This window comes from Panthera tigris, chromosome C2, assembly GCF_018350195.1.
Source record: "Panthera tigris isolate Pti1 chromosome C2, P.tigris_Pti1_mat1.1, whole genome shotgun sequence".
Lineage (NCBI taxonomy): Eukaryota > Metazoa > Chordata > Mammalia > Carnivora > Felidae > Panthera > Panthera tigris.
This window is the reverse complement of record NC_056668.1, coordinates 145,588,345-145,606,640: the sequence shown is the minus strand read 5'-3', so window position 1 is coordinate 145,606,640 and position 18,296 is coordinate 145,588,345. Positions and strand designations below refer to the sequence as shown.

General features: G+C 46.2%; 1 protein-coding gene and 1 long non-coding RNA gene across 3 annotated transcripts in view; one reads left to right on the top strand and one right to left on the bottom strand.

Moving 5' to 3' along the window:
• Positions 1 to 3,804: 3,804 nt before the first annotated feature.
• Positions 3,805 to 11,549, bottom strand: LOC122242074. 2 transcript variants are annotated; one of them, XR_006222245.1, is made up of 5 exons: positions 11,464 to 11,538; positions 10,719 to 10,846; positions 5,960 to 6,073; positions 4,662 to 5,193; positions 3,805 to 4,298 (listed from the first exon to the last, which is right to left on the bottom strand). It is a non-coding gene; the product is annotated as an uncharacterized LOC122242074 (long non-coding RNA). The 2 variants fall into 2 exon arrangements; XR_006222246.1 differs by lacking the exon at positions 10,719 to 10,846 and having other exon boundaries at positions 11,464 to 11,549.
• A 101-nt stretch (positions 11,550 to 11,650) lies between these two features.
• GADL1 (glutamate decarboxylase like 1) overlaps positions 11,651 to 18,296 on the top strand; it is a 278,233-nt gene continuing 271,587 nt past the window's right edge. Inside the window, exon 1 of the mRNA XM_042956241.1 lies at positions 11,651 to 11,724. The gene's annotated coding sequence lies outside the window, so the exon portion shown is untranslated. The remainder of the gene's footprint in view (positions 11,725 to 18,296) is intronic.

Below are 18,296 nucleotides of genomic sequence, written 5' to 3'. Positions count from 1 at the left end.
TTCTGCTACTCGTGAGCGTGAAGGAATACTGGCCAGATAAGAATATCCTAGTAGAAAGAGGCTATGTGTACTGGCTATATGAAAGGGACTTTGAACAAGAAGAAGAAGTAAGTAACAATCCAATGGTTTCTAGCTCCTATCAACTGGCAATACAATGGCAGGGTGACAAAAATCAATTAATCAGAGGTGCACGGATGAAGGAAAGTCAAGGGATTTATTCTATTTATCTAGGTACCTATAAAACACCCAAGTCAAGAAGCTCTGTAGGCAATTACCATCTGGATTTTGGATTTTAAGAAGGATTGGGCAAGAGCAGAGATGAAGGATGACTAAACTTTCAGCACCATGCCACTATGGCAGCCTTCAGACGGGAGTGAGCCTCCCTCAGCCACACTGATCCTAATCCTTTCCGGGTTCCCCTCCTCCACCTTGGTCCCTCTTAGTGCCGGATGAGAAAACTCAGAAGGCTGGTCAAGGGACTGGGACACAAGATACTTGTATCACAACTCTCCTTTCCTCATAGTTCTATCTACGCCCACATTTTTTGTTTTTTCAACTGCTCCCTGGCATAGGGAGGACTTGTAGTCCAGGATCTAGTCCCAGATTTAGCAAGTGTTTCTTAGGGCAAAGGTCGTTACAGGATTGATTTGACCTTGGGAGTAGTTGGGAGGCAATGTCAGGTATCCAAACCCGATGTGCTTTGACTTTTAGGATCCAGGATAACACACTGATGACATTAGTTTATCCAGCAAATCCCTATTTTGAAAGCAAGAATTAAAGTGCACGGAGTGCCCACAACATGCCAGGACTAGGTTAGCTCTGGATCCACTCTGGCTTGTAGAAGTCCCACAAGGACAAAAAGAAAGGATTATGATAAGGTGGAAACTTAGAAAGGTAAAGCAACTATTAAATGTTATATATCTAGTAATATTAATTCTATTTATTTATTTATTTTAAATATAATTTATTGTCAAGTTAGCTAACATACAGTGCATACAGTGTATTCTTGGCTTCGGGAGTAGATTCCCATGATTCATCACTTACATACAACACCCAGTGCTCATCCCAACAAGTGCCCTCTTCGATGCCCATCACCCATTTTGCCCTCCTCCCTGGCCACCCCCCCAACAAGCCTCAGTTTGTTCTCTGCATTTAAGAGTCTCTTATGGTTTGTCTTCCTCTCTGTTTGAAACGAATTTTCTCCCCTTTCCTTCCCCCATGGTCTTCTGTTAAGTTAATTCTGGGATTCTTTCTTACTTTACAAAATATGCTCTTTCTGTTTCTCTACCGAGTAACACGACTGAAGCCTCAGGTCTCCTTTATTAATCTGTTTCAAACATTTACTTTCCTCTACTGACCGCCTCTGATCTGGCTCTCTCCGGCCTTTCACCTGATTTCTTGGCCGAGGGAAGCTGAGGGTGCCGAGGCTTTCCTAAAGGTCTGGGTATGAAGGGTCTCACCAAATGCCAAGACAGTTTGTGTTTGTTCGGTTGGGCAGCAGATAGAGTAAATGTTTTGCACTTACGGAATAATATGCACCTTAAACATATGTGAATGGGTTTCCCCCAGGAAGAGAAGCTGAGTAAATAACTAATTCTCACCTGCCATCTCTCATTAACTTTGGGGTAGCCACCATGCCCTCACAATTCACAATTCCATCGCTCAGTTTCTGTGCCCAGGGATTACTTTTTCTGCACACACCTGGGACTCTTTGCCCAAGGCTCTCTTTGGTGGTGGGAGCAAACTCAGCCTGCACTGCAAGAGGCTGGAAGCACTGAAGATTTCATGCCCTCCTAGTAAGCCCCGTACCGATTATGGACCAAGGTTGGAGGATAAATATCCCAAGTGCTTCTTCGCTTGGATGAGACGCTCTGAAACGTCTGTGACAAGTCTCCCAGAGGAACCCCAGGGGAATGAGCCCCATTAACTCACAGCAATATTGAGCTGATTAATGCATCTTCTGTTAGTTTCTTTTGCTTGCCTTTCTTGCTTCCCTACTCCACGACCGATGCTTTCTGGGATCACCACCTGAATAAATTACATGCAGCCAATCCTTGTCTCACGGTATGCTTAGCGAGAATCCCCCTAAAGACACATTTAAAAGAATGGTGGCATTTCTCACACTCCTATGTTCTCTGCTTACGGTTGAAATCATGTATGTTAAATATGCATACAATGGGGACTACTGTCTAAGCAGAATCTCGTCTTAGTTGCAAGTCATGTTTCTCTCCTGAAAATGTCATCTTCCTTACTTTCTAGACACATAAAGCCATGTACATGGCCGCGCCCATATGGTACAAATTCCCCTCTGCTTTTGTTCTTTAATGCTTTTGGGGTTAATAACCTCCGTTGGTTCACCTGATTCCAGGGAACTCTTTCCAATTGTTTGAAATGGTTCAATGGGGGAACTGTGTGCTCTCTCCTTCCAACCATTAGGCTATTGCTAAATGGACCTAACAGAGCCACAGACTTGGGCTGATTGTCACTGAGCATTCAGAACTGAAGCAGATGGGCGGTGGTGGGTATGAGTGAGAAGTGATGTGGTATCCCTCTCTAGGGAAGGAAATGACTGGATATAGTTGAGTCTACTGGGTGCGGGGCTCCACCTCGTGAACCATGAGATCATGACCTGAGCCAAAATCGAGAGTTGGACCCTTTTAGCCTTGTAAGACTCATTTGGAACTTGTGAAACTCAAGAACGAGAAGAGCATAAATTTGTGTCCTCTAAAGCCACTACATTTGTGGTCATCTGTTATAGCGGCAATAGGAAATAGTGGATGCAAGGTCCCAAAACTGCCGAAGCAGCTTGACAAGTTGTACCAGACGGTTGATGAACTGTCACGTGACTCGTGTGGAGATGTTGTTTTTGCTCTTGCCCCTAGTTCCAATTTGTACATTTCTGTCACTGGCGAAGGCTTATGGTGGGTATTCACAGATACGGCCAACAACATGACAGAGGCTGGACTGGTTGGCTAAGGGAGAAGAGATGATAAGGCTCATGCCTAAAGGCGAAAGAGGTCCCACTTCTGGTCCATGCAAAACAGCGATGGACCATGTGGCAGCTCACCTGGTCATGGCCACGGAACCCCAGGTGCTGACGTGGGAAAGCAGACAACCCAGCTCTGAGGCGTTAGTTTTAGGAACCCAGCAGAAGGTGTCTGGCATGATTCAAAGTTCCTCTGCAGTCATCCTTTGCCGGCAATTTTTAGATTTCTAAATATGAATGAGTTCCATATGAAAGCTAGATTTCATTGGGTGGGCACGGAGGGTAGGAGGGTGGATGCAATTTGGCTGACTCTCTCCAACCTATTTTAGACTCTATTATTTCTCCGAACTCCTCTTCGAAGCACGAGTGGTAGCCACCGCATTGCCAGAGAGTTTGCTGTGTGCCAGGAACCTTATATATTATCTAAATCAATGCGATAATTCTGTGAGGGGAATGTCATGCAGCCCTGTTTCTAGATAACTCAGGCTCAAACAGCTTAAGCACACGTCTGGATTACACAGCTCGAACGTAGTCGAGCTGAGATTCAAACCTGGGTCTTTGGGACATGAAAGTCTGACCTTGACTGACACGCCACACCGCCTCTCCCAGCTCAGGTATCCTGAGATGGCAGGCGTGCTCTGCCTTTTCCTCTAGTTCTTTTTCTTCTGCCCCAAATCCCACCCTTCTATGAGCACTGGAGACCCCTAAGGCGGGGGGATCAGAGGGCATAGGCACACTTTGTGCTCATCCAAATCGTCCCATTTCTTCCTCCTTCATGCACAGACCATTTACACGCCGTTAAGAGAGTTCCACGCAAGTAGAACGAGGAGCTATTTTATTTCAAACCGTCCTCAGTCACAGCAGTGAATAATAACAGCTAACACGTCTACGGCCACCACCAAAACCAGCCAATAACGCGCATGAATCACGGTGTGTAAATTTTTGCACAGCTCATTCGTACATGGGCTTTTTGTTGTCACAGCAGCTCTTAAGGCAGGTAATGCCATCGCCTTTTATAGAGAAGAACACCAGGGCTCAAAGAGGTCATACAAACAGAAAGTCCCCCGATCACTTCATTCCAAATCCACCTCCCAGTCAATCAGTGAGAATCTGTTGAGCATCACAAAGCATCCTCAGCGTGTTTGAAGCCTTGGTCACCACTGCCTGGGTCGGCCTTTGATGGTGTTAGGGTGGTTTTGTACCCATTCGGTTGGCTGCTTTTAGCCAGAAATTGTCACTTTCGTGTGGTGACAGTTCACAGTCGCCTCTGCCTTCACGGGAAATCGATGTCCTTTCAGAATTCTTCTTCCACCTGAAGAACAGAGCAGCCTTTCAGCTCCGCTGCCCCCGTTTGCATTAGGGCACCAGGCTGCATCGAATGCGGGCGGCCTGTTTTATCCATTCATTCAATAAATGTTTATCAAGGATTTACGATGCCCTGGGCACTTTATTAGGTGATGAGAATGTGAAGATGAGCAAGACAAACATGGAACTAACAACGTAGTAGGAGAGAAAGGCAGCTAAATTATCAAGGGACATAAAGGGTTGGGTCTGCTCTCCAGCTGCCCAGCTGAGCACAGCTATTGGAAACGATACCTGGGATCTCATTTATGGGTATGACTGAGTGACAACATGGGAGAGGTCAATGCCATTAAAAGAAGAGTTTATTACTTACAGTTTCCAGGAGGAGGGGATATGGTATGTCACGAAGGGCCACACGGGGAAGGAGCAGGGTCAGTCGGCAGGCAGAGGGAGCGAGCGTAGGTGAGAATCTTTAATACTATAGCCGTGAAAAGTCATGAGGTGGGGGCATCCTCTAAGTGGGTAGGAGCAAAATGCAATATTGGGGTTTGGCGTGAGAGGGTTCATAATATGTTATCTATGTAATCTGCAATAACACAGGGGTCATACGGATGTAAACAGCTTCAGCCATTAGCTTGGTCCATGCTTGGAAGATGTCAAAACATCAATTACGGAAAATCAGGACTTATTATTACAGCAGGGTTGATCAGCAGGCCCCCTGAAGGTATTTGAGAAATGGGTGCCATGGTCGTACCGCCACTGAGAGTTTGGGGTTACTATACAACCACAGCTGACCAATAGAGTAACCTCGATAGTTGCAAAGAATTGACCTTCACAAGAAACGGTCCAGGAAAATTAATGCCTTGACATCACTCTCTTCTCTCCCTTCAAGAGCCTTCCAGAGGCTAGAAGGCAAAAAAAAAAAAAAAAAAAAAAAGACCATTAATGTAGTCCATATAGATTAGTCCCCTGGGGCAGAAAATAGGGCGGTGCAGGGGGAAACTACTGAGCTCAGAGACCAAAAAGATAAGCAAAAGTGAGCTGTGAAGGGAGTAAGTTCTAGGCTAACAGTGCAGCACGTGCAAAGGCCCTTGGGTGGAAGGCAGCATGCTGTCTTGGGAGAATGGGCTGGTGTGACAGGAAGACAGAGAACAACGGCGAGACGGGTCAATAACAAGAGTGGAGAGGTAGGTAAGGACCTTTCCTGGCACCTCCTTATAGGCCGTGTGAATTATTTTGCCCACTATCTTAAAAGGGTTCTCAGCCAGGATAGTGGATGACATCATTTTCTCTATGTTTTTAAAACAGCCACTCCGGTTGCTGGACTGATAATGGATGGGAGGGAGGGGAGAAAACATGAGGAGGCCAGCTAGGAGGCCCTTGAAGCGTATGTGCTGGGCTGTAGCTGCTCAGCCAGGCAGCTGCGGGCATCAGCTCCCTGTGGCATAAAGGAATCCCGAGAGCCAGGGAGGGGCCGTTGGACAAAGCCAGGACAGGGCTGCCAAGAACCATCTCACGCAGCAGGGCAGAAGCTGGTTGGACCCCATGGCCTGGACAAGGAAGCAGTCTTCTCCAGCTGGAAAAACTTGAGTCAAGGTGTTTCTGTGTCAAACAGTTTCACAGAAAGTCACCACGTAACCAGGAGGAATGCTGTGTCTCTGGGAAGCGCACCTGCTCCCAGGGACCCCACAGGGAGGACTTGGGCTTGTTTGAAGGATGCTTTTCATTCGGTCTTTCTCTTGGGCTCCTGGGAGGAACGCAGAGCAGAGGGAAGTTTCCGGGAGCCTGGAGATGAAACACACAGGACACATTCCTTCACCTCCCCCCATCCCCATCCCCAGTCGCTGCTGCTGTCTCATTGCTCCCTGATGGGATGTCATGGGCCTTCTGGTAATTGTCTGACCACTGACCCCAGGGAGGGAGGGCAGAAGCAGAGAAACGTGCTTGCACCCGACCTCTCATTTCCCCGTTTCTCTCTCCTGGCACCTTTTGGGCACCTCACTCTCCTCGCCTTTCCTCTTTTCTCTTTTTTCCCTGCTCTGTTTGCCTCCAAAGTGATAACCCATTTCTCTCCAATTTCCTGACCACGATACTCATTTCTGTCAGGCCCGAGAGAGGACCAAATTAATGCAATCCTTTGTCAATAAAGAAAGGACATTTGTTAAATGGAAATTGTGCTTAAAGACAACAGAGAGCATCCCTCAAGGCCAAGCGTTCGGAAGAACAAAGGAATTATTCTGAGGAATGTTTAGTGTGGGGGGATTTGTATCAGGCATCAATATGTTCTGTCTGTAGAGACTCCCTGCTTCATGGGACAGACGGAAGAAGCAGAATTTGCAGGTGAAGCGCCCGGAGTCTGGAGCCAGATGGATCTTGCCTGTGCCATGGACTAACTGTGTGGCCTTGGGAAGGTTACTCAACCTCTCTGCCTCCACTTCCTCATCCACAAAATGGGAAGATTTATAAAATCTGCTTATATCACTTTATCATAATAAGTGAATATCATGTTCAAAATAATGGGAGGAATATAGCAAGCATTTATAAATATTTGTTGCTATTATTAGCCTAAAATGACGTCAGTAACATAAATTTGCGCACAGCAAAGAGTTAATCTCACTTTATGAATTACAAGACTCGGGAGGTTCCTTTCAGAAATAAATAGCATTTTTTTTTAATTTTTTTTTTAACGTTTATTTATTTTTGAGACAGAGAGAGACACAGCATGAACGGGGGAGGGGCAGAGAGAGAGGGAGACACAGAATCGGAAACAGGCTCCAGGCTCTGAGCCATCAGCCCAGAGCCCGATGCGGGGCTCGAACTCACAGACCGCGAGATCGTGACCTGAGCTGAAGTCGGACGCTTAACTGACTGAGCCATCCAGGCGCCCCTGTTATTTTTTTCAGGTCACACATTCAAAAGAAAGATTTATAGTTGGGGTAAAATAGAAGCCCCAAATAAGAATGGAAATCCTACCATTGTTCCATATAATAGTCGAAAGGTTGGAAATGAAATAGAAATAATGATGGCAATAATGACAATTTACTTAAACAGAACAAGTAGCTCCCCTCCCCCCCGCCCCCCGGCCACTGTCACTGAACATTTCATCTTTCTGGTCACCTCCTGAAATCATCTCCAGAATCATAAAATGTGTATCTTCTTGGCTACTATAGCTTCAGTTGCCATCCTGCCTAGAAATATTGCCTTTCAGGAGTGATTTAGTTATTTAGAGAGTAGCTTGAAATACAGCACAGGTGATAGGAATCTTTAAGGGCACAGTCTGGGTCTTGTTCATCTAGATGTTTTCTGAGCCCATCACAGAAGCTTGTTATACAATACTGTTAGATGGATATTCAATACTCTGCGGCTGGTGAGTGAATGACAACTAAAATATTAAATGAATACGAATACTTGGGGGCAGTATACTTAGCAAAACACACACACACACACACACACACACACACACACACAGAGTGATAGCTAGTGATTATTAGATGCAATTGCTATGTTAAGGACTGTACCTTCACTACAACCAGGTAGGTAATATCTCATCCCCATTGTATAGATGAGGAAACTGAGTTTATAGAAGTTAAATAAGTTCTCATTAAAGTCAGAAGAATTGAACCATGGGGTGCCTGGGTGTCTCAGTCGGTTAAGTGTCTGACTTCAGCTCAGATCATGATCTCACCATTCGTGAGTTCGAGCCCCATGTCAGGCTCTGTGCTGATGGCTCAGAGCCTGGAGCCTGCTTCGGATTCTGTGTCTCCCTCTCTCTGCCCCTCCCCTGCTCATGCTTTGTCTTTCTCTGTCTCTCAAAAATAAATAAACATTGAAAAAAAATTTTTTTTTTAAAGTCATAAGAATTGAGCCAAAATTTCACACCCAAATCACCTCCAGCGTTTGACAATTACATTATAAAATGAGGGGTGCCTGGCTGGCTCAGTTGGCAGAGTGTGAGGCTGTTGATCTCTGGGTCATGAGTTAGAGCCCCACATTGGGTGTGGAGCTACTTAAAAAAATAATAAAATTTACAGAAATAAATAAGGGTGCCTGGGTGGCTCAGTCGGTTAAGTGTTCCACTTTGGCTCGGGTCATGACCTCACAGTTCATGAGTTCTAGCCCCGTGTCAGGCTCTGTGCTGACAGCTCAGAGCCTGGAGCCTGCTTTGGATTCTGTGCTTGCCTCTCTCTCTGCCTCTCCCCCAAGTCATTCTCTCTCTCTCTTTCTCTCAAAAATAAACATTTCAATCAATCAATCAATCAATCAAAATGGAAGGAGGGTGATTTTTATTTATTTATTTTAGTTTATTTATTTTGAGAGAGACAGAGAAAGCCAGCAGGGGACAGACAGAGAGAGAGGGAGGGAGAGGGAGAATTCCAAGCAGGCTCTGCTCTGACAGCCCTGATGCTGGGCTGGAACTCACGAACTGTGAGAACACGATCTGAGCGGAAACCAGGAGTCAGACGCTTAGCGGACTGAGCCACTCAAGTGCCCCAGGGGGGTGATTTTTAAGTGAAGTGTTGCTAAAGTTACCTGAGAACACATCTAAGTGTATCTTTGGTAAAAGACGTTTTGTAACAGTATATGGATTAGCTATTGCTGCATAACAAAGCCCTTCAAAACTCAGTGACTTTAAGAAGAGGTAATTTTTTTTTTTATTATTCCTGCATTTGTGGGTCAGCCAGGGTTTTAGGTGGGGCTGGGATGGACAGTTCTACTTTGCCCTGTGGGTGTGCAGCTGCCTGGACGGTTAAGCCTCAGGCTGCCGTGGCTGGGGTCGCTATGCTGCACGTGGATCTCATCTTCCTCGGGGGCACAAGCAGCCAGACCATGCTCCCTTCTCCTGGCGACAGCACACCTGCTGAGGGGAAAGACTTACTGGGCAAGTCCCTGTCTGTGTCACATTAGGCAAGTTACCTGGCCAGACTCAAAGTCAAGAGGTGAGCAGGTTTACTGTTCCAGTGGAGGTGGGGGGTAACTGCCAAGTCTATGGCATATGGCTCACACTTTAACTGGGCGTGCAGAAGTACTATGAGTGATATAGAATAAAGGATTTATTAGAGGGATTATACCTTATGCAGTCGTGGGAGCTATTTAAAAAGTCACCGTAAGGCTGTTGCCTCTGTATCTGAGGCTGGGACTGGGGTAATCAGGGCCAGTGGTTGGGAAGGGCCAGTGGTTGGGACACAATGTGGCGAGAGCAAGAGCCACCTGGAACCCGCGTCGGTCTCTGTTTTCAAATATGCAGACATGGGTGGCCTGCAGGAGAAGCTGGTGCTCCGCTGATGTGTCTGGCCAGGTGCACACATACCCGGCTCAAGAGCTACGGAAGGTGGAGGAAAATCTCCAGCAGGAGCTGGAGGCTCTGTGGGGCAGGTGCCACGCCATGTCAACACGGAGAGCCAACAGGTCAACAAGAACACACAGGAGTTTCAACAGTGCCAACCCACACCCCAACCTTCAATACATTAAAAAAAAAAATAGCGGCCGCTTTCCTTCCCTTTTCCGAAACGCACAGAAATTTCTTCTGGCAAACTTAATGCAGAACTAGACAGAGAAGAGTATGTTGGGAAATGTAGTTTCAGCTTAGCTACGATGACAAAACCAAGGTACGACATGTGGAAAAGGGCATGGTTTCAGGAAGGGATAACATATCAGGGTCCAGGATGCAAATGACCACACGTAATAACATAGAGAAACTGACTCAGTGCCTGTGAGGAGTAATTGTCTGCCACAACCAGTTCCTGCTTATTGAAATGGAAGCGTGCAATGGCCTTCATCAGCTTTATGAGTTGTACTTCGTTCCTCTCTGGAGAAAAGCAATCCACGTGGATTGTAGCGGGGCTGCTAGACGGAAGAGGACAAGCTGGCGGTAAAAATGTAAGACATATGCCCACAGGTAGAAGGTGATACTGCTGTTGACAATCCGTGTGATGCCAGCGGACTAGGTCATGTCCTCACTGTGAGTAAAGAGGAAATGAAGGCCACCTCGTTTACGTCTCTCCTTGGCGAGAGTGACACAAAAGCAGCTGGAGAAAGCGAGGCAGCCAAACAGTAAATGACCAAGGGGCAATCAGGCATTGAAGAAAGAGCCCTGGATTAGGGGTCTGGAGAGCTGGGTCCCATTTCTGACGGGCCACAACTGGTTGGACCACTCTAAGGATGTATTATTGCAACTCAGTTTCCTCATCTGTGGGTGGAAATGTTGGACCAAATAAATGTCTGGCTGCCTTCTAGGTACTATGATCCAAGCAAGCCCTTACATGACCCTGGTGACTTCTGCTAACCTACAGGCCACCACGTTTCTCTGTCTCCTGTTTGCAACTGTGCATTTAGACTTTGGGCGAGGGACAGAGGTACCCAAATTAGATACTCAACTACTGGATTCTCTTGTTCAAAAAGCTGCTATATAACTTTGGTTAATACAATTTACCTTGTTTGCGTCTCAGTTTCTGCTTTCTCTTTTCCTGTCTCAAAGAGGTATAGGTATGTGAATTCCACTCTGCTGCTTGGAATAAATCAACTTTTCAAAACAAGGAATTGTGCTAGTTTTTTTTTCTTCTTGGCATCAGAAGGAACAAAAGGAGGGTGAGAGATGAAGGATGGTTATATGGTGTTAGGGGTGGAAAGGGGTTGAGTTGAATGTTGGGAGGGAAATGGAGGAAAATAAATCCCTGCAAAACCCAACAGCCCTGTGATTCACAAGCAAAACTTGTTTCTGAATTGGAGCAGAGAGTGGTGCCCATGTGATGGTGTGTTTCCCCAACTGGGATTATTTTTTTAATTGGAAGTTTTTAAGATCAAAGGATGCCTATACATCCCAGCTCTAAATTAGGAAATGAAAGCTGTAAAATCCAGGATCTCCTAATTAACTCCTGCTCCAAAGGACCATCATGGCATATGAATAAAATGTACGGTACTAACTGTACAATATTCAATGAGCAGAAACATCTCCAAGTAGCCCTGGGAGTTATCCTACTTCCCCTGGGAGCAGAACCTCCTTTTTCCTAGTGGAAGAAGCTACATCTAAGATCAGCTGTCTTACTCTACAGGATCAGGATTTTTGATCATCTCACAGACCAAATTTCCCACAGGATGAGAGGGGCTGGCTGTCTCAGAGAATTCTTATAAACAGCTGCATCCCAAATCCAGACTGCTTGGCGATAAGCACTCCTTACCTCCTTCCCCGCTACTCTGGCGACGTGAAAATGGAGAGCTGACAAGAGGGAAGGGCTGCTTCCTCTGGAGCAAAGCCCACACTGTGTCTAGAAGATGTCACAGCTGTATTTGTTAGGTCATCCAGAAAGTATACACTGAGACACAGTTATAAGGGCAAGATACTTATTGGGGATAAGGTCTGAGAGATAAGTGGAGGGGAGTCAGCGGGGAAAGCTCAGACCACACCCTGGACCAGACTCCTGTGTCAAGAGGGGTGGAAGGTGGTCAGGTTTGGTGAAGGGGGGCGGGGAAGAACCTCAGGCAGGTGCATTGTACTCAGCAGTGGAATGAAGGGCTTAACATCGTATGCAAAAAGGAAGCCCCTCTTAGGTTTTCACCAGGCTTAAATGGAATTAGCTTTGTAGTTTTTATAATCTTCTTCACAAAAGGATGCGATTTCAGTTTCATTGGCGATTCTAGCTGCTTTTAGAGTCCTATCTACTTTCAAACAGCAATCTGTCATCTTCTCCCAAACTCAACATGAGTTCACTCGTCTGGTTTGTAAGCTTGGTGAATAATCTTTACTTTATCATATTTGTAATTTCTGAATGGTGGTGGGAGGCTGGTCCTTGAAGGCTCATCTTGCTTCAGAAGTACTATAAATCCCTATACAGTTGGGTCCAAATGAACTCTGTGATATACCACGGATTTAAATTGTGATGCCCAATGAACAAATGAGGTGACCTATAATGGGAGCTTTGGAAGCCATGTAAAGAAATTCCTTTTGATTCAGCAATGTCATTCATGCATAGGCCCCCAGAGATCTTGTATATGTGCATAAGAAGAATTGTTGTGAGCGTCCCCTGATGAGGCTCTGAGATACTTTTGGCCAGCCCAGTGGAAGGGGCCAGGACAAGCTTGCCTATAGAGGGGTTCCACGCTGGGCAAAAGTGGCCAGGCCCTACTACCTATGTAATGCCCAGTCATTGGCTGGAGGCTGCTTGAGGACAGCATGGCCTTACTGTAGATTCTGGAGGCCCTCAAAGAGGAAGCTGTCAGCCAGCTGCACTCCTCATGGCAAATCACTCTTGAATGAGGTCTGAGAGGTGGCCCTCCCTGGCTGCCTCACTGGCCCTGGCGTGCCTTTCGATGGGATAACGAAAGATGGAGTACACCATGAACTTCCTTATTGCTGACCCTGCCTTTGTGAGCTTTGCCTTTCTTCAATGAGATCTATTCCTTAATCTTCACGACGTGACCTTGTAGAATTAGTCCCGATATTTGGTGCGTAAACGGGAGGCCCATCCACGTATAATGATGTGATTAACCCAAGTAGGAAGGCCACGGGTCCTCAATTCCTTGCTCTCCAGAGGACACCGCGGTGTCTGGGTAGGAGAAGCCCCTCAAGTGCATGGTTGTGACTACAGCACCAGTGGTCCGCTGGGCCTCTTGGGCTTTCAAACCACTCCAACCGCTCACAGAAAGTGATACTCAATATGCCCTAATTGAATTAAATAACAGGTTTAGTTTTCAGCAGTCGCCAAGACGGTCATCTTCAATGAAATGACATCTCTTTAAGGTACAGTTTGTACAAAAATTTATAAGAGCGATAGAGTGGGTGGGTTTCCATCACGTTGAGAAAGGAGGCGCCACCCGTGCTAAGGGCTGTACAGATGCTGGAACCCTGCACTAGATGTTGTTGGACAACCTTATTGCCTGTCCCATCCTTCTAACTCTCCTCTGTACTTCAGGGTCTAGAAGTCTAGGAGCTGGATTTCTCAGAACCTCTTGCTTCCAGCTCCATGGATGTCATTTACATTCTGTCAATGAAAGGCACTCACACAAAGGTGGGGTAGAGGTAGACACCATTTCTCCTTCCTTTAGTAGGGACAGCAGACGGACACAGCCTTTGTATATATGCCATTTAATCTTCTCAGTGGCTTCTGAGTTTTCCTGGTTTTCACCTGACTCCAGGCTACAGAGGAGCTGGGAAGTTAGCAGTGAGGTCCACGTCACTGACCCCTGCATGACAGCAGTGTTTCTCTGTCTTACAAGGCTGTAACTGTAGTCGTGAAGCTGAAGGCTAACACCTGTTTCCTGCCTTTACCTTCTCCAGCCCTTCCCACAGTTTTGTGATCACCAAATTGTATTAAAGCCCCATTTTCTTTGAAACACTGGAGCTTGGTTTCAGTTTTTCTGAACGATAGCAGCCTGTGCATGATACTTTCCCCCAGTTCTCCATGTTTATGGCGACCATCTTCGGAAATTTCACGGAACGCTAAATCTTAAGCAACCATTTAATTCCGGGGCGGCCGTGACCGTGAGGACGCTTCTTCCTTATATCGAGCCCAGTTCTTCCTACTTGTCATTCTCCTTTGATGCGGTTCTATTTGTGACCATTCAAAATTAATGTGACCCTTTTCCCACATGGCAATCATTCATATTTTGAAACAACTTTTTATTTCCTTCTACCTGCCAACCTCCTGCCCAATATTCTCTTCTCTAGCCAGTGTGACCTTAGTTTCTCTGTGATTTTCTCATATCTATCGCCTTCTAAGAGTGAATTGTCCAGTAAATCATTTGACTGTTATTTTTTTTCTTTTTTAATGTTTATTTATTTTTGAGAGAGAGAGAGCATGAGCGGGGGAGGGACAGAGAGAGAGGGAGACACAGAACCCAAAGCAGGCTCCAGGCTCTGAGCTGTCAGCACAGAGCCCGATGTGGGACTCGAACCCATGAACTGTGAGATCATGACTTGAGATCATCATGCTTAGCCGACTGAGCCACCCAGGTGCCCCTCATTTGACTCTTATTTCTCTAGTTAAAATATTCCCCCACATATTTTAGCCAATGCTTGATACTTTCAAGTGGAAACAAAGTCAATAATAAGTGGCCCATAAAAAAATTAATTAAAAGGGTAGGTTTGGGGGGAAAACATACTGTAAGGAAGACAGCAAAGGGTAGTATCTATGATATATAAAGAGTTCTTACAAATCGACAACAAAAAACAATTTGAAAAAAATTCCAAATATATGCCTCAATAGTTAATGGAAGATGTAACCCAAATGGCTGATAAACATACAGTATATTCTCAAATTCAACTAATAGGGAAGGAAAATACAAGTAACACAGAAATCTTTTTTCATGCTCATCAGACTGAGAAAATGATTGAAAAACTGATGAAAGTAATTTCTAGCGGGAACATGGCTAAAATTTCCCATGCTTTTATGATGCCAAAATAGAGTGTTAATACATTTTCTGAACATGCATTCTGGCAATGCCCATGAAAATGAAAATTACATAGGCCTCTGACCCTGAAGTTTCAATCCTGGGAACACATCCCCAGAAATACAATGCATATTGGTTTTACAGAACTTACGCCTTTCACAAAAATTAACTCAAAATATGCCTTTGATCTAAATGTAAAACTATATCATCTTTAGAAGATAATATGGGGGAAATATCAGAGATGTTGTGTTTGGTGGTGAGTTCTTAGTTGCAACAACAGAAGTATAATCCATTCAAGAAAAAATTGATAAGCTAGACTTCACTAAAGTTAAAAAGTTCTGCTCTCTGAAAGACACTGTGAAGAGAATGAAGAGGCAAGCCATAGATTGGGAGAAAATATGGAGAAAATATAATACCCAATAAAGGACCTGTATCCAAACACATCCCTAACGAAGGAAATATAAAGATTCCTTAAAATTGTAAGAAATAGGGATGCCTGGGTGGCTCAGTTGGTTGAGCATCCAACTCTCAATTTAGGTGCGGGTCATGATCTCAGGGTTGGAGGATTGAGTCCTGCATTGGGCTGGGCATGGAACCTGCTTCAGATTCCCCACATCCCCCCCTCCCTCTGCCTTTCTCCAGCTTACACGCATATGCTCACTCTGTCTCTCTCAAAACCAAAAAAAAAAACAAACCAAAACAAAACCCAAAACAGTAGGAAACAAACCACCCAATCAAAAAATAAGCGGAAAGTACTGAAAACACAAAATGTCTAATCTACACCATGGACCTTTGTTAATAATATATCAGTATTGGTGGGGTGCTTGGGTGGCTCAGTGAGTTAAGCGTCGGACTTCAGCTCAGGTCATGATCTCATGGTTTGTGAGTTCGAGCCCCGCATTGAGGCTCTGTGCTGACAGCTCACAGCCTGGAGGCTGCTTCAGACTCTGTGTCTCCTTCTCTCTCTCTCTGCCGCTCCCCCACTCATGTTCTCTCTCTCTCTCTCCTCTCTCTCAAAAATAAATAAACATTAAAAATATTTTTATTTTTATTTATTTTTTTTTTAATTTTTTTTTCAACGTTTTTTATTTATTTTTGGGACAGAGAGAGACAGAGCATGAACGGGGGAGGGGCAGAGAGAGAGGGAGACACAGAATCGGAAACAGGCTCCAGGCTCCCGAGCCATCGGCCCAGAGCCTGACGCGGGGCTCGAACTCACGGACCGCGAGATCGTGACCTGGCTGAAGTCGGACGCTTAACCGACTGCGCCACCCAGGCGCCCCTAAAAATATTTTTAAATATATCAGTATTGGTTCATGAATTGTAACAAAGGTACTACAATAATGCAAGATGTTAACAATGGGGAAACTGTATATGAGCAGGAGGTGTGTGGGAACTGTGTGTTATCTCTTCAATTTTTCTATAGACCTTTGTTTTAATGCACGTGTATAATTTTATTCGTTTTCCACATTCAATTATGTATAAATGTGATTAGGTGTATTATATGGTACACATGATATAGCATGTATAACATTCATATATCACATACATAATGAGAAAGGAAAAATAATAATCAGCTATATAGTTCCATTGACTCGGATCTCTAGATGGGTGCGTTGAATTCTTCTCAGGTGAAGGTGAAGTCTGTGTCCATCCCAATCTGACACTGCAGCTCATTCTCCCTCGGGTGAGCTGGCGGTATGTTAGCCTCTGCGGTGCTTTAATGGTCATATTTCCGTTACACTTTTGGCCCTTGACAACGTCTGCCCAGCTTTATTCTTTGATGCTTCGTGAGGTCAGTCTCCTCTTACTGAGCGGACCGGTGGTGGTGAATTCCTACTGTGTGCGGGCACCCTTCTGGGCATGTTACCCGTGCCGGCTCACTTTGTCCTCACAGCCGTCCTACAGGGTAGATAATACCTCAGCTCCACTTTCCAGAGGAGGGTGCGGAAACCGGAGAGCTCGCTCGAGGCCACGGATTGAACCAGTAAAACTGCCACACTGGGACCAGCACCAGAGTTTGGTTTCCCAGGATACTCAAGGTTCTCGATCTTCACAAGGACCTGGGGGTACTTGGTAAGAATACAGTAACTGTTCCTCCTTCAGAGAAGATTCATCAGGGTTGGGGGGGGGTAGGGGAGGGGTGTTGTGGTAGGTCTAGAAATCTGAGAGGTTCACGGGTTCCCCAGGTGATAGCAATGGATGAGTCAGGGAGCATTCTTTGAGAAACTCGGAACCTTAATAAAAGAGAAGAAATGGGCACTAACGAAAAAGCAAAAACACACAGGTGAGAATTGTGGCTGCGTGCTCAGCCTGAGAAGCATTAATATCAGAAAACAGAAACTGGATTTACAGAAGTCAGTGGAACGTGGCATTTAAATCGCACAGCGACGAAATGCCCCCCCGTGGCTGAATGCTATGCACCTGCTAATGAGGCTGCTTAAACCCAGGAGGCAACATTAGTGTTGAAGGGCCGGGAGAGGACGGGCCGGGGGGACGGCACAGCTCAGCCATCCGTCAGGTGGCCGGTTTTCCTGTCGTAGTAACAGTTGCTGAGGGTTCGGACACTGTAGCTGCTCAGGAGTCACCCTCCCCCGGGGCCTCCAGGACACCCAGGCGGCAGCGACCATTTCGGGCAGCCCCCCCCCCCCTCCCTCCGTCAACTTGGAGGTAACGAGGTTTCTATTTTGTGACCGGGCACTAGAGAGCAGGGGAGCGTGTGTGAGGTCTCTGCAGGGCGCCCCTCTGGGCAGTAGGCAGGCAGCCAGCTGGACGCCGACGACGTGCAGCGGGCCAGAGGGGGTCCCAGGGCGCCCCTTCGAGGGAGCAAAGTGGTGGCTGAGCCAACAGGGGGCAGCGTCCGCAGGCCAGAGGCCTGGGAGTTCACCTGATTCCATCTGTTCTTGTTTGCTCTCTACAGCAAGCTCTCGTTGGCCCAAGTTCCTCAACCTCTTACTGGGAACCGGGGCCTTCTGGAAATCCGAAGAGCAGTGGCACTTATAAAACTCCAGATACCCGGGGGGGTGGGGGGGGTAGCTTATTCCGAGTAAATCCGAGTCTCCCGTGACCCAGGCAGCAGAACGATTTAAAACTCTCCAGGTGTTACCGATGCGCATCCAAATTTGGGAGCAAGTCAGCTGTGTAGGAGTCTTGCCCGAGACAGTTCTAGCTACTAATTTTTAAAACAGTTAGGAGACGGTTAGCTAATATTCAACAGAAGAAATAGTGTTGGTAGTTAAATCACATCTGACTTTAAAGGAGAAACAGTCCTATTTCAACGGTCGGCTGCGGGGCGCCTGGGTGGCTCAGTTGGTTGAGCATCCAAGCTGGGTTCGGGTGGTGATTTGACAGCTCGTGAGTTCGAGCCCCGGGTCAGGCTCTGGGCTGACCGCTCAGAGCCTGGAGCCTGCTTGGGATTCTGGGCCTCCCTCTCCCTCTGCCCCTCCCTGACTCGTGCTCAGTCTCTCTCTGTCTCTCAGAAATACATAAAACATCAAAAAAATTAAAAAAAAATAGGTTGTAAGCCACCTGGCTGTTCACTGTAATTAACTTGCTGAATTAAAAAGAAAATGGCAGGATACACCCCAAAACAATGAAACAGGAATCTCAAGGTCCGGGGCTTGGA